This window comes from Tachypleus tridentatus, unplaced genomic scaffold, assembly GCF_004210375.1.
Source record: "Tachypleus tridentatus isolate NWPU-2018 unplaced genomic scaffold, ASM421037v1 Hic_cluster_5, whole genome shotgun sequence".
Lineage (NCBI taxonomy): Eukaryota > Metazoa > Arthropoda > Merostomata > Xiphosura > Limulidae > Tachypleus > Tachypleus tridentatus.
The window spans coordinates 48,069-64,437 of NW_027467785.1; the positions used below are offsets into that span (position 1 = coordinate 48,069).

At 32.0% G+C, this 16,369-nt stretch overlaps 1 long non-coding RNA gene across 1 annotated transcript; it reads right to left on the bottom strand.

Moving 5' to 3' along the window:
- Positions 1–10,615: 10,615 nt before the first annotated feature.
- Positions 10,616–14,643, bottom strand: LOC143243659 (uncharacterized). Its single transcript, XR_013024699.1, has 3 exons — positions 14,534–14,643; positions 11,644–11,701; positions 10,616–11,326 (listed from the first exon to the last, which is right to left on the bottom strand). It is a non-coding gene; the product is annotated as an uncharacterized LOC143243659 (long non-coding RNA).
- Positions 14,644–16,369: the final 1,726 nt, after the last annotated feature.

A 16,369-nucleotide genomic window follows, 5' to 3' on the forward strand; every position in this document is an offset into this window, starting at 1 on the left:
CATAATAACAGTCTAGACATTATAATGTTCATAACAGTCTAGACATTATAATGTTCATAACAGTCTAGACATTAACAGTCTAGACATTATGATGTTCATAACAGTTATAATGTTCATAACAGTCTAGACATTAACAGTCTAGACATTATAATGTTCATAACAGTCTAGACATTATGATGTTCGTAACAGTCTAGACATTAGGATGTTCATAACAGTCTAGACATTATAATGTTCATAACAGTCTAGACATTATAATGTTTAACATAGAATGTTCATAACAGTCTAGACATTATAATGTTCATAACAGTCTAGACATTATAATGTTCATAACAGTCTAGACATTATAATGTTCATAACAGTCTAGACATTATAATGTTCATAACAGTCTAGACATTATAATGTTCATAACAGTCTAGACATTATAATGTTCATAACAGTCTAGACATTATAATGTTCATAACAGTCTAGACATTATAATGTTCATAACAGTCTAGACATTATGATGTTCATAACAGTCTAGACATTAGGATGTTCATAACAGTCTAGACATTATAATGTTCATAACAGTCTAGACATTATGATGTTCATAACAGTCTAGACATTATAATGTTCATAACAGTCTAGACATTATAGGATGTTCATAACAGTCTAGACATAATGTTCATAACAGTCTAGACATTATGATGTTCATAACAGTCTAGACAGTATAGGATGTTCATAACAGTCTAGACATTAGGATGTTCATAACAGTCTAGACATTAGGATGTTCATAACAGTCTAGACATTATGATGTTCATAACAGTCTAGACATTTATGATGTTCATAACAGTCTAGACATTAGGATGTTCATAACAGTCTGGACATTAGGATGTTCATGTTAACAGTCTAGACATTAGGATGTTCATAACAGTCTAGACATTAGGATGTTCATAACAGTCTAGACATTATAATGTTCATAACAGTCTAGACATTAGGATGTTCATAACAGTCTAGACATGTTCATAACAGTCTAGACATTATAATGTTCATAACAGTCTAGACATTATAATGTTCATAACAGTCTAGACATTATAATGTTCATAACAGTCTATGTTCATAACATTATTAGGATGTTCATAACAGTCTAGACATTATAATGTTCATAACAGTCTAGACATTATAATGTTCATAACAGTCTAGACATTATGATGTTCATAACAGTCTAGACATTAGGATGTTCATAACAGTCTAGACATTATGATGTTCATAACAGTCTAGACATTAGATGTTCATAACAGTCATACATTAGGATGTTCATAACAGTCTAGACATTATAATGTTCATAACAGTCTAGACATTATGATGTTCATAACAGTCTAGACATGTTCATAACAGTCTAGACATTAGGATGTTCATAACAGTCTAGACATTAGGATGTTCATAACAGTCTAGACATTAGGATGTTCATAACAGTCTAGACATTATAATGTTTATAACAGTCTAGACATTATAATGTTCATAACAGTCTAGACATTATATGTTCATAACATGTTCATAACAGTCTAGACATTATAATGTTCATAACAGTCTAGACATTATAATGTTCATAACAGTCTAGACATTATAATGTTCATAACAGTCTAGACATTATGATGTTCATAACAGTCTAGACATTATGATGTTCATAACAGTCTAGACATTAGGATGTTCATAACAGTCTAGATGTTCATAACAGTCTAGACATTATGATGTTCATAACAGTCTAGACATTATGATGTTCATAACAGTCTAGACATTATAATGTTCATAACAGTCTAGACATTATGATGTTCATAACAGTCTAGACATTATAATGTTCATAACAGTCTAGACATTATGATGTTCATAACAGTCTAGACATTATAATGTTCATAACAGTCTAGACATTATAGATGTTCATAGACAGTTCTAACAGTCTAGACATTATAATGTTCATAACAGTCTAGACATTATGATGTTTAACAGTCTAGACATGTTCATAACAGTCTAGACATTATGATGTTCATAACAGTCTAGACATTATAATGTTCATAACAGTCTAGACATTATGATGTTCATAACAGTCTAGACATTATAATGTTCATAACAGTCTAGACATTATATGTTCATAACAGTCTAGACATTATAATGTTCATAACAGTCTAGACATTATAATGTTCATAACAGTCTAGACATTATAATGTTCATTCTAACAGTCTAGACATTAGGATGTTCATAACAGTCTAGACATTATAATGTTCATAACAGTCTAGACATTATAATGTTCATAACAGTCTAGACATTATAATGTTCATGACATTTGATGTTCATAACAGTCTAGACATTATAATGTTCATAACAGTCTAGACATTATGATGTTCATGTCTAGACATTATGATGTTCATAACAGTCTAGACATTATGATGTTCATAACAGTCTAGACATGTTCATAACAGTCTAGACATTATGATGTTCATAACAGTAGACTAGACATTAGTCTAGATGTTCATAACAGTCTAGACATTATAATGTTCATAACAGTCTAGACATGACATTATAATGTTCATAACAGTCTAGACATTATGATGTTCATAACAGTCTAGACATTATGATGTTCATAACAGTCTAGACATGTTCATAACAGTCTAGACATTAGGATGTTCATAACAGTCTAGACATTAGATGTTTAACAGTCTAGACATGTTCATAACAGTCTAGACATTAGGATGTTCATAACAGTCTAGACATTATAGTCTAGATGTTCATAACAGTCTAGACATTAGGATGTTCATAACAGTCTAGACATTAGGATGTTCATAACAGTCTAGACATTATAATGTTCATAACAGTCTAGACATTATATGTTCATAACAGTCTAGACATTATAATGTTCATAACAGTCTAGACATTATGATGTTCATAACAGTCTAGACATTATAATGTTCATAACAGTCTAGACATTATTAACAGTCTAGATGTTCATAACAGTCTAGACATTAGGATGTTCATAACAGTCTAGACATTAGGATGTTCATAACAGTCTAGACATGTTCATAACAGTCTAGACATTAGGATGTTCATAACAGTCTAGACATTAGGATGTTCATAACAGTCTAGACATTATGATGTTCATAACAGTCTAGACATTATAATGTTCATAACAGTCTAGACATTAGGATGTTCATAACAGTCTAGACATTATAATGTTAGACATTATAACAGTCTAGACATTATAATGTTCATAACAGTCTAGACATTATAATGTTCATAACAGTCTAGACATGTTCATAACAGTCTAGACAGATGTTCATAACAGTCTAGACATTATAATGTTCATAACAGTCTAGACATTATAATGTTCATAACAGTCTAGACATTATGATGTTCATAACAGTCTAGACATTATAATGTTCATAACAGTCTAGACATTAGGATCATAACAGTCTAGACATTATGATGTTCATAACAGTCTAGACATTAGGATGTTCATAACAGTCTAGACATTATGATGTTCATAACAGTCTATGTTCATAACAGTCTAGACATTATGATGTTCATAACAGTCTAGACATTAGGATGTTCATAACAGTCTAGACATGTTCATATAGACATTAGGATGTTCATAACAGTCTAGACAGTCTAGACATTATGATGTTCATAACAGTCTAGACATTATATGTTCATAACAGTCTAGACATTATAGACAATGTTCATAACAGTCTAGACATTATAATGTTCATAACAGTCTAGACATTAGGATGTTCATAACAGTCTAGACATTATAATGTTCATAACAGTAGACAGTTCATAACAGTCTAGACATTATAATGTTCATAACTAGACATTATAATGTTCATAACAGTCTAGACATTATAATGTTCATAACAGTCTAGACATTATGATGTTCATAACAGTCTAGACATTATGATGTTCATAACAGTAGACATTATAATGTTCATAACAGTCTAGACATTAGGATGTTCATAACAGTCTAGACATTATAGACATTATATGATGTTCATAACAGTCTAGACATTAGGATGTTCATAACAGTCTAGACATTATAATGTTCATAACATAATGTTCATAACAGTTCATAACAGTAGACATTATGATGTTCATAACAGTCTAGACATTACAGTAACAGTCTAGACATTAGGATGTTCATAACAGTCTAGACATTAGTCTGATGTTCATAACAGTCTAGACATTATGATGTTCGTAACAGTCTAGACATTAGGATGTTCATAACAGTCTGGACATTAGGATGTTCATAACAGTCTAGACATTAGGATGTTCATAACAGTCTAGACATTAGGATGTTCATAACAGTCTAGACATTATAATGTTTATAACAGTCTGGACATAACAGTCTAGACATTATGATGTTCATAACAGTCTAGACATTATAATGTTCATAACAGTCTCTAGACATTATAATGTTCATAACAGTCTAGACATTATAATGTTCATAACAGTCTAGACATTATAATGTTCATAACAGTCTAGACATTATAATGTTCATAACAGTCTAGACATTATAATGTTCATAACAGTCTAGACATTATGATGTTCATAACAGTCTAGACATTATAATGTTCATAACAGTCTAGACATTAGGATGTTCATAACAGTCTAGACATTATGATGTTCATAACAGTCTAGACATTATAATGTTCATAACAGTCTAGACAGACATTATAACATGTTCATGTTCATAACAGTCTAGACACAGTTATGATGTTCATAACAGTCTAGACATTATAATGTTCATAACAGTCTAGACATTATGATGTTCATAACAGTCTAGACATTAGGATGTTCATAACAGTCTAGACATTATAATGTTCATAACAGTCTAGACATTATGATGTTCATAACAGTCTAGACAGTCTAGATGTTCATAACAGTCTAGACATTATAATGTTCATAACAGTCTAGACATTATAATGTTCATAACAGTCTAGACATTATAATGTTCATAACAGTCTAGACATTATAATGTTCATAACAGTCTAGACATTATGATGTTCATAACAGTCTAGACATTAGGATGTTCATAACAGTCTAGACATTAGGATGTTCATAACAGTCTGGACATTAGGATGTTCATAACAGTCTAGACATTATGATGTTCATAACATGTGTTCATAACAGTCTAGACATTATGATGTTCATAACAGTCTAGACATTAGGAGATGTTCATAACAGTCTAGACATTATAATGTTCATAACAGTCTAGACATTATAATGTTCATAACAGTCTAGACATTATAATGTTCATAACAGTAGACATTAGATGTTCATAACAGTCTAGACATTATGTTCATAACAGTCTAGACATGTTCATAACAGTCTAGACATTATAATGTTCATAACAGTCTAGACATGTTCATAACAGTCTAGACATTATAATGTTCATAACAGTCTAGACATTATAATGTTCATAACAGTCTAGACATTATAATGTTCATAACAGTCTAGACATTATAATGTTCATAACAGTCTAGACATTATAATGTTCATAACAGTCTAGACATTATAATGTTCATAACAGTCTAGACATTAGGATGTTCATAACATAGACAGTTCTAACAGTCTAGACATTATGATGTTCATAACACATGACATTATAATGTTCATAACAGTCTAGACATTATAATGTTCATAACAGTCTAGACAGACATGTTCATTAGACATGTTCATAACAGTCTAGACATTATAATGTTCATAACAGTCTAGACATTATGATGTTCATAACAGTCTAGACATTATAATGTTCATAACAGTCTAGACATTATGATGTTCATAACAGTCTAGACATTAGGATGTTAGTCTAGACATTATGACATTATTAATGTTCATAACAGTCTAGACATTATAATGTTCATAACAGTCTAGACATTATAATGTTCATAACAGTCTAGACATTATGATGTTCATAACAGTCTAGACATGTTCATAACAGTCTAGACATTATAATGTTCATAACAGTCTAGACATTAGGATGTTCATAACAGTCTCTAGACATTATAATGTTCATAACAGTCTAGACATTATAGACATTATGATGTTTTAACATAGACATGTTCATAACAGTCTAGACATTAGGATGTTCATAACAGTCTAACATTATAATGTTCATAACAGTCTAGACATTTATAACATGTTCATAACAGTCTAGACATTATGATGTTCATAACAGTCTAGACATTATAATGTTCATAACAGTCTAGACAGATGTTCATAACAGTCTAGACATTAGGATGTTCATAACAGTCTAGACATTATAATGTTCATAACAGTCTAGACATTATAACATAGACATTTCATAACAGTCTAGACATTATGATGTTCATAACAGTCTATGTTCATAACAGTCTATGATGTTTCATAACAGTCAGTAGACATTATAATGTTCATAACAGTCTAGACATTATGATGTTCATAACAGTCTAGACATTAGGATGTTCATAACAGTCTAGACATTATGATGTTCATAACAGTCTAGACATTATGATGTTCATAACAGTCTAGACATTATAATGTTCATAACAGTCTAGACATTATGATGTTCATAACAGTCTAGACATTAGGATGTTCATAACAGTCTAGACATTAGGATGTTCATAACAGTCTAGACATTAGGATGTTCATAACAGTCTAGACATTATGATGTTCATAACAGTCTAGACATTATAATGTTCATAACAGTCTAGACATTATAATGTTCATAACAGTCTAGACATTATGATGTTCATAACAGTCTAGACATTATAACATAACAGTCTAGACATTATAATGTTCATAACAGTCTAGACATTATAATGTTCATAACAGTCTAGACATTATAATGTTCATAACAGTCTAGACATTATGATGTTCATAACAGTCTAGACATTATAATGTTCATAACAGTCTAGACATTATGTTAATAACAGTCTATACATTATAATGTTCATAACAGTCTAGACATTATAATGTTCATAACAGTCTAGACATTAGGATGTTCATAACAGTCTAGACATTATAATGTTCATAACAGTCTAGACATTATAATGTTCATAACAGTCTAGACATTATGATGTTCATAACAGTCTAGACATTATAATGTTCATAACATAACAGTTCATAACAGACATTATGATGTTCAGTCTAACAGTCTATGACATTAGACATTATGATGTTCATAACAGTCTAGACATTAGGATGTTCATAACAGTCTAGACATTATAATGTTCATAACAGTCTAGACATTATGATGTTCATAACAGTCTAGACTATGACATTCTAGACATTATGATGTTCATAACAGTCTAGACATTATGATGTTCATAACAGTCTAGACATTATGTTCATAACAGTCTAGACATTATGATGTTCATAACAGTCTAGACATTATGATGTTCATAACAGTCTAGACATTATAATGTTCATAACAGTCTAGACATTATAATGTTCATAACAGTCTAGACATTATGATGTTCATAACAGTCTAGACATTATAACAGATGTTCATAACAGTCTAGACATTATAATGTTCATAACAGTCTAGACATTATGATGTTCATAACAGTCTAGACATGTTCATAACAGTCTAGACATTATAATGTTCATAACAGTCTAGTCTAGACATTTATGATGTTCATAACAGTCTAGACATTATAATGTTCATAACAGTCTAGACATTATAATGTTCATAACAGTCTAGACATTTATGTTCATGTTATGATGTTCATAACAGTCTAGACATTAGGATGTTCATAACAGTCTATGACATTATAATGTTCATAACAGTCTAGACTAGACATAACAGTCTAGACATTATGATGTTCATAACAGTCTAGACATTATAATGTTCATAACAGTCTAGACATTATGATGTTCATAACAGTCTAGACATTATTATAATGTTCATAACAGTTTAGACATTATGATGTTCATAACAGTCTAGACATTATAATGTTCATAACAGTCTAGACATTATAATGTTCATAACAGTCTAGACATTATGATGTTCATAACAGTCTAGACATTATAATGTTCATAACAGTCTAGACATTATAATGTTCATAACAGTCTAGACATTATAATGTTCATAACAGTCTATGACATTATAATGTTCATAACAGTCTAACATTATGATGTTCATAACAGTCTAGACATTATAATGTTCATAACAGTCTAGACATTATAATGTTCATGTTAGACATAACAGTCTAGACATTATGATGTTCATAACAGTCTAGACATTATAATGTTCATAACAGTCTAGACATTATGATGTTCATAACAGTCTAGACATTAGGATGTTCATAACAGTCTAGACATTAGGATGTTCATAACAGTCTAGACATTATAATGTTCATAACAGTCTAGACATTATGATGTTCATAACAGTCTAGACATTATAATGTTCATAACAGTCTAGACATTATGATGTTCATAACAGTCTAGACATTATAATGTTCATAACAGTCTAGACATTATAATGTTCATAATAACAGTCTAGACATTATAATGTTCATAACAGTCTAGACATTATGATGACAGTCTAGACATTATGTTCATAACAGTCTAGACATGTCTAGACATAACAGTGTTCATAACTAGACATTATAATATTCATAACAGTCTAGACATTATGATGTTCATAACAGTCTAGACATTATAATGTTCATAACAGTCTAGACATTATAATGTTCATAACAGTCTAGACATTATGATGTTCATAACAGTCTAGACATTATAATGTTCATAACAGTCTAGACATTATGATGTTCATAACAGTCTAGACATGTTCATAACAGTCTAGACATTATGATGTTCATAACAGTCTAGACATTATAATGTTCATAACAGTTTAGACATTATGATGTTCATAACAGTCTAGACATTATAATGTTCATAACAGTCTAGACATTATAATGTTCATAACATAATGTTCTAATGTTCATAACATTAGACATGTTCATAACAGTCTAGACATTATGATGTCTAGACATTAACAGTCTAGACAGATGTTCATAACAGTCTAGACATTATAATGTTCATAACAGTCTAGACATTTATGATGTTCATAACAGTCTATGACATCTAGACATTATGATGTTCATAACAGTCTAGACATTAGGATGTTCATAACAGTCTAGACATTAGGATGTTCATAACAGTCTAGACATTATAATGTTCATAACAGTCTAGACATTATAATGTTCATAACAGTCTAGACATTATGATGTGTAACAGTCTAGACATGTTCATAACAGTCTAGACATTATAATGTTCATAACAGTGATGTTCATAACAGAGACATTAGGATGTTCATAACAGTCTAGACATTATGATGTTCATAACAGTCTAGACATTATGATGTTCATAACAGTCTAGACATTATAATGTTCATAACAGTCTAGACATTATGATGTTCATAACAGTCTAGACATAACAGTCTAGACATTATAATGTTCATAACAGTCTAGACATTATGGATGTTCATAACAGTCTAGACATTATAATGTTCATAACAGTCTAGACATTTAATGTTCATAACAGTCTAGACATTAGGATGTTCATAACAGTCTAGACATTATGATGTTCATAACAGTCTAGACATTATACAGTCTGTTCATAACAGTCTAGACATTATAATGTTCATAACAGTCTAGACATTATGATGTTCATAACAGTCTAGACATTATAATGTTCATAACAGTCTAGACATTATAATGTTCATAACAGTCTAGACATTAACGTTTTCTCATTTTCAACTGAAACTTTGAGTTGTCTTGTCTCAGCGATTCTAACTTCTACTCTTTTCTTTACAGCTATACTATTTTTCATTGGTTATTAATAAATCTACTATTTTAGGGTTTAACTAATCTCAAAGGATTGAGCAGTTATACACAAATCAGCACTCCAGTTGCATACCGATATGTATGCGTACTCACTCAGTTAGAAACACGGGTTCGAATACCGTGATGGGTAAAGTACAGATGATCCACGGTGCAATTTTGTGTTTAATTCTCAACAAATCAACACACACGACAATGCTATTGGTGTGTTATTCTCCCGCTGACGTTAAATCTGATCCGTTAAAGATTTACCAGTAAAGTGTTATAAAAAGTCAATATTAATATTTCAAATTGTTAATTTAACGGAAAGAGAGATCGTCAGAAAGATACAGAAACATGTTGAATGTTTATAAGTTCAAGTCTGTAGTTATGGACTTAGAAATCCTGGAAATAGGATTGAAAAGAGGGTTTACATTATTTTTTCATGTTACAAATCCCTGTTTTGATTCTATGTCTACAGTATTTATCAATTATAATATTATTACTAACTAGTTGAGGGCAGGAAATGAAATGTCTATACTTTTAACAGCAAGTTAATTTCAAGTCACTTGTAGTGGGTTTGTTTACGAATCGTACCGAATTGAGGAAGAAGCTTCAACTTGAAGCCTAGTTTGATTGTAAAACAAAGCAGTTTAATACTTTATGATATTTTAAGAAGCAAATTATTAAACATCTATTCAGCCCTAAAATATTAAAGGGAGTTTGTTTGTTTCTTTCTTTCAACTTTTGTTCAATTTCCGTTTCTTTATCAGTTGCGCTAATTATATGCATCCGTTTTTCTCTTAAGTTAATCTCCAGCTTTGGTATAATCCACTTGAAGCTGTCTCGATTTGAACGAGAGAACATGAGACTTCATTCTTAGACGATTTCCATTCGTTGTCCTGACTTTTGGTGACCATAGTAACAATACTAGCCCTTTTATCTGATTGAATTTTCTTTTAACTTAGTCAATCTACAGGATAAAGAATGGTACGGGAAAGGTGGAGTCATAGCACGTGCTTTCAACACCAGCACTTAGTATAATTAGTTCAACTTCCGTTTGTTTTGTTTTATATTTTAGTTTCGCGACACCATCTTTTCCACGTCTGTTGGGATAGACACGCCTTTTGTATGCAAATATCTTGGGTAAATGACGACCTGGATGACAAGTGCTCGAAGACCAGAAACATGGTTTTTTTTTAATAGATGATTATCCTATGTTCATAACTCCAAACAAAGTCTTTTCCTTTTCCACAGATATGCTCTTGCTTAAATAAACCATCAGCACTTTTAGCCTAATTGATAAGTTACTTTTCAATGGATAAATGTGAAATATTTCAACGTGAAATAAATGTTTCTAATGTTCAAGAAAATAAGCACAGTTGTTGAGTGACGTCAGTAACGACTTTCAAAGGTACACCTCCGTTGACTTCGTCATACTGGGTCGAAAAGTTACTGAAGGTAGCGGACAAATATTAAGACCCCATTGGCTGATGCTATTGAATACAAAGCAAGCCTTAGCTACATCTAGCTTCATTAAATTACAATTTAAAAATAAAATAATTCACAAATCACCTTCACATGCTACGTTTCAATCCACCAGTTGTCACATTAACCGGTTTTGTTGAGTGATAGTGATTCAATATATCATTACGTTTTTAGTAATTTTGTCCGTACTTACTAAGATTGGAAGAATTGGTTTTGATTTTCTAAATAGCAATTTGTATACAATTATTTCTATACGTATATATATTTCTACATGTGCTTCAAGTAATAATAACAAACAAACGTAATGGGACCGTCTTATACGTACCTGAGATTCAATGGAGGCCGTCTTACACATACACACCCAACGCCTATGGGATAATGTTCTGAAATAAATGGAAGAAAAAAACAACAAGTAAAAACTAGGCAGAGTTACATATTGACCAAAATTATTAAAATATATCATCCATGTGAAGTGTTTAATTAAACTAGGCACTTGATGAAATATATCACCCATGTGAAGTCTTTAATTAAATTAAGCACTTGATGAAATATATCACCCATGTGAAGTCTTTAATTAAACTAAGCACTTGATGTTCAAATCTGGACACTTATCTTGATAGTATTTACATGGAAAATTAGTTCAAACTCTAGGAGTAAAGACCCTAAAAAGTTTGAGTTTTTCTGTAAAGAAGACCCAGCATCGAACCTTTGCTACTATCACCACAAAATAGTCCTTCTGAGGAGTTACTTGAAGACGGAAGTTGATCAATAGCCGTAACATATGTCATAAACTAATCAATAATTGCTATATAGTATTTGCAGGTAATTAGTAATAATTAATTAATAATTAGACTTAGGTGATTACTAATCATGGCAGTTGTTTGCATCCGATTGTCTCAGCTTTACCTCAAATATTTTATACACTGTTTTAGGATAATAAGCTTACGATTTGAAAGGAATGATCGAAAGTTCATTGAGGCTTATCCAGATAGTTAAGACTCTCTCCACTCGCAATCTGTGGATCGATCGAATGTCAGTCATACAAACAAACACTGAGGTCCATCAAACACACACAGGATAGCATATTTCAGTTTTACTGTGGATCGAGCGAATGTCAGTCATACAAACAAACACTGAGGTCCATCAAACACACACAGGATAGCATATTTCAGTTTTACTGTGGATTTGTTATTTTACGAGTGCTATCTTAATCTGTACGAAAGTTATAAATTTTTAATTATCTAACACTTTGTTACAATTGCAAATAGGATTGAACATATAACAGTTAAAGAAAACAGCAATGAAATATAAGCTGATTAATTAATAGGGACTAGTTATCAATTCATCGGCAAATCCCTTGTAATGTAATGGATCCTATCTTATTTAATTGGTTGAGCATTTCATGGTGTAATGCTACATATGATTTATACAGCTCAGTAGCCCACAGATAATTGAGGTCAAGACATCTTAAAATGAGGGACATTTCAATAGTCTATTTCACATCCATGTGGGCTGTCTTACACATACCAAAGTCCAATGGAAACCACCTAAATCCAATGGAGGTCAGATCATCCAACTGTGTCTGAGGTCCAAAAAGTAAAGACGTGACAGGTGGATCAGGACATCTAACTGTGTCTAATGTTCAGATGTAAAGACGTGACAGGTGGATCAGGATATCTAACTGTGTCTAATGTCCAGATGTAAAGACGTGACAGGTGGATCAAGACATCTAACTGTGTCTAATGTCCAGATGTAAAGACGTGACAGGTGGATCAGGACATCCAACTGTGTCTAATGTCGATAAGTAAAGACGTGACAGGTGGATCAGAACACCCAACTGTGTCTAATGTCCAGATGTAAAGACGTGACAGGTGGATCAGGACATCCAACTGCGTTTGAGGTCTATAAGTAAAGAGTTACACTGAGCAGGATACCAGGTGCTTACAAACAGCAAGTTCAGGGTATTGTAACCGACGCACTCACACCTCTAGAGGCGTGTGTATTTTTTCTTATAGCAAAGCCCACCGAGGGGAATCGAACCCCTGATTTTAGCGTTGTAAATCCGAAGACGTACCGCTGTACTAGGGGGGGCACACTAGAGACACTTGTTACTCAAGTAGGTATTAAGTTGCAGGTAATAAGTGCATTTCTAGATTTTTACCAAACTGTATTTCAAACCTTCTTGGAAGGTGCTAGAGAAATACAATAGTTTCCAAGCTTCCATTCTTTCCAACTTCGGAGCAGACAAGAATTTGAAGTAAAATTTCTATAATTTGTCTTCGAAACAATAAGAGAATAAATGAGTTTATCAACAGGAAACACACACCAAAACCATCTGTAATTTTAGATATGAGATACGTGTAACAAGAGCCATTTTAATGTCAAAATTATTTGAATCAAATGAAACATCAAGTGATATAATATGGTTGAAAATACTTCAAAACTAGGCCTCCTGTTCGAGAGTACTTAGCACTGAAAGGGACCGTTTTACACACTGATACTTCAAAACTAGGCCTCCTGTTCGGGAGTACTTAGCACTGAAAGGGACAGTTTTACACACAATACTTCAAAACTAGGCCTCCTGTTCGAGAGTACTTAGCACTAAAAGGGACCGTTTTACACACAATACTTCAAAACTAGGCCTCCTGTTCGAGAGAGTACTTAGGACTGAAAGGAACCGTTTTACACACGATACTTCAAACCAAGGCCTCCTGTTCGAGAGTACTTAGCACTGAAAGGAACCGTTTTACACACAATACTTCAAAACTAGGCCTCCTGTTCGAGAGTACTTAGCACTGAAAGGAACCGTTTTACACACGATACTTCAAAACTAGGCCTCCTGTTCGAGAGAGTACTTAGTACTGAAAGAGACCGTTTCACACACGATACTCTCAAAACTAGGCCTCCTGTTCGAGAGTACTTAGCACTGAAAGGGACCGTTTCACACACGATACTTCAAAACTAGGCCTCCTGTTCGAGAGTACTTAGCACTAAAAGGACAGTTTTACACACGTTGCAGATAATATGTTATTGTTTCTATAGTTATGACTATACTCGGTTACAAATATAGAAGTAATTTTAATTACTATGAATACAAGTGTAGGATTACGAAGTCCATAATAAACGTACATTCACATATTTACAATAATTATTTATCTTTTCTTAATACCTTTTGCTCATTGTGTTATAAGTTGGAAGCTTTTCAAACCACCTACTTTTACAAAAAGAATATTACTTCTTCAATTGTGAACCATATTTCCGATTCAGATGGACATAGCTTTTTATTTCACATTTTGGTGACGTCAGCATCAACTGTGGGTGATGAAAACAAGAATGCTTCAGATATCTGTTCCTCCTCCCTTTGGAATTTATATTTTCACATAAGTATTTGAAATACAAATGTGCGTAGGACTAAATTTTGACTCTGATGACTGTTTCCTACGAAAACGAAAACAAGACATGTTCACATTATTTTTTGGCCTGGACAATGTGTGATATTATTAAATAAACAATATACTATAAACACATTAACAAATAAGTAAAATTCTGATCCTTTTATAAAAGCGAGAGTTTTGTTTCTTTAACTACTTCGTGAAGCTTGATTAATACTAGCAAAAGGTCCTAAGACAGAATCTTCCTGAGACGCACAGGCAATGGAAAAACAATAGTGAAAGTCTTGTCGTAAAACATTTGCTTCATCATTAACTTTTGATTAGTGGGATTGACCGTCACATTATGAAGCCCCCACGGCTGAAAGAACGAGCATGTTTGGTGCGACGGGGATTTGAACCCACGACCCTCAGATTACGAATCGAGTGCCCTAACCACCTGGCCATGCCAGGCCCGAACTTAGTGTTTCTTGGTGACATGAGAACCTAAAACAAACGAAAACGCTTACTGAACGTTCTTCCTTCATTATTGGTATATCCTTAACCAGAAGCTAATGTCTCTAATTCTGTTATATTTTGATAACTCTTATTTGTTCTTTGTTTTCTAGTTTGTTTGTTTGTTTTTTGTAACAACAACTAAGTACGACATCTATCTAGATGGTCTTTGTTTTTACATTAATACAATATTCGATATTATTTTTCTATTTTTTAGTTCATTAACTTATGGTCAGTACTGTTGGATCACATTAGAAACAATTGAGGCTAACTCCATTAATATTTAAATATACTTAATTCGAATTAAAAAAGCGTGAAAAGGAATCGAAAGTGCGATTTAAATTAATGAAATCACAACTGGCGACAAAATTTGTAACTAAATTTTGCATCGATAAGTTTTACAGTAAATATCAATTCATTAGTTGGCCAGGCTGCGGTTTTCTTCAACTTGAGCCATGAAGTTTAGTAAAAACAAAACAATAAAACAACACGACCTGCATTTTAATGAATGAATTTATGAATTTTAAGTATGTTTTTCCCGGAAAAAAAAAATTCCGTACTGTCAGTGCGAAGAGAAATAAACTGGAAACATTGAATCGAAATTGGAGATTTTATATCTGGTGTATTATTTAGTGGATTGCTTTTAAATTTCGTATGTGAAGTAAGAGTCCAGTAGATCACACCCACTGAAAATATGTCATAGTTTCGATGACCACAGTCCGAGACACCGAAGGTAGGTAATTACTAAACTATTGTTCGTGTTAATAACACAGTGTGTTCTGTAGGTTATTTTTCACTGCTCTACACACTGTATTTGATAAGTTGCTGCTGTATACAAAACTACCAACAATAGTCTATACTTTACATTAGTAATGGGAATTAGGAAAACTGTAAAAGTGTTTTTCCAGCAATGGTTTCTTGCTACGTCACAAAAACATAACGTGTGTCACTTGTTTGTTTCATAAAGTTTCCTCGTGACGTATCTCATGAAAAGACAGTTTGTGAACAGTTATCTTTTCAGCGTTTGTCCAACACATGTGTTGAAACAACGTTTTAAACACTTTCCTATTTATAATATAATAACACAACGCACGGAATAAACTTAGTATTGGTTTTTGGAATAAACTGCTGAGTTTACCAAAGATATCGTTTTCTGACGCGTGAAAA